This window comes from Sinohyriopsis cumingii, chromosome 1 (genome assembly GCF_028554795.1).
Source record: "Sinohyriopsis cumingii isolate HCF-2022 chromosome 1, ASM2855479v2, whole genome shotgun sequence".
Classification (NCBI taxonomy): Eukaryota; Metazoa; Mollusca; class Bivalvia; order Unionida; family Unionidae; genus Sinohyriopsis; species Sinohyriopsis cumingii.
The window spans coordinates 138590842-138592080 of NC_142961.1; the positions used below are offsets into that span (position 1 = coordinate 138590842).

General features: G+C 37.0%; 1 non-coding gene across 1 annotated transcript; it reads left to right on the forward strand.

Moving 5' to 3' along the window:
- Window positions 1-542: 542 nt before the first annotated feature.
- On the forward strand, window positions 543-647 carry Trnal-caa (transfer RNA leucine (anticodon CAA)). The gene is made up of 2 exons: window positions 543-580; window positions 602-647. It is a non-coding gene; the product is annotated as a tRNA-Leu (tRNA).
- Window positions 648-1239: the final 592 nt, after the last annotated feature.

Consider the following 1239-nt stretch of genomic DNA (forward strand, 5'->3'; position numbering starts at 1 on the left):
TGTCAGCATTTCATTCAAATTTGTGTATCGTACATGGGATAGACGTTGGTGCCAAATTAAAATTGGAGAGGGACAGACAAACAGAGACTACAAAAGGAGAAATTAAAATATACACACAGAAACACAAACACACACAAACACATTTATCCGTAGATTATTTAATTAAAATGAAGCTATTCATTTTTCCACCAATACGCGTATCATACACGGCAGGTATGCCAGTCCGATGCATTCAATTATGGTGCATTTTAAATTCGCCGTTTTTGTAGCACCATGGCCTTCCATTTGGACGCGAGTTATATAACAAAAATGGCTGACGCAGATTGCACAACAGAAGAAGTTGCCCAACATTTATTAGTCTAATGTAAATAGAAGACCCGTCAAATACAGTTGTCGTTAGTTTATGGAAAATGGACTTATCGTATGCAAAGTATATACATTTTAAAAAAAAACATACATTACTCAAATGAATTTACAAAAGATAGGGCTTTTATATATGGAAGCCTTCAACAATTAGTCAGTTTCGTGACGCTTTTATATATGTCAGGATGGCCGAGTGGTCTAAGGCGCCAGACTCAAGGTTATAAACCTGCATAGAGTGTTCTGGTCCACGAATGTGGGCGTGGGTTCAAATCCCACTTCTGACAGTTCATTTTTTTCCTTCTTGCATCATCCGTTTTTATCAATCCAAATAAGTATTTTGTTCTCTCGAATGTAGAATGTAGGTGGATAGTAGGATATTAAGCCATTTCAGACTGAAACTGGCATCTGATGGTAAGATGGGGAGAAGACTATCGTCTCTAATGGAAATTTTACATTGGGCCACCATGTTGAACTGGTGGCGTCAAGATGGAAAGGCTTAAAATTGTTTTAGAGGTTTTCAAAGAAAGAGTTTGTCTTGCTAAGAATGTCAGGGTCTAAAATGTGGGGTCCACGTGGCTAGATGTGCAATATGTGTAGTTTGTATGAAAATTTAGACTTTCATTAAAACAAATTTCTAGGCATATTAATGGCTGCAGTTTTCGTTTGAAACATGCTGGTTATTAAATCAGGGAAGTTATCATTGACTATTTTATGAAATGTTACAACTTTGTGAATATTAGGACGGACTGACCTCTGTATATACTACATTGATGCATCTCATAAGAGGAGATAATTTGTATCTGTTTGGCTAGAGTGATTATCTTTCCTCATCAGTTCACAACGACAGCCCATTTCGTTACCTCCAACCGTCCCAAA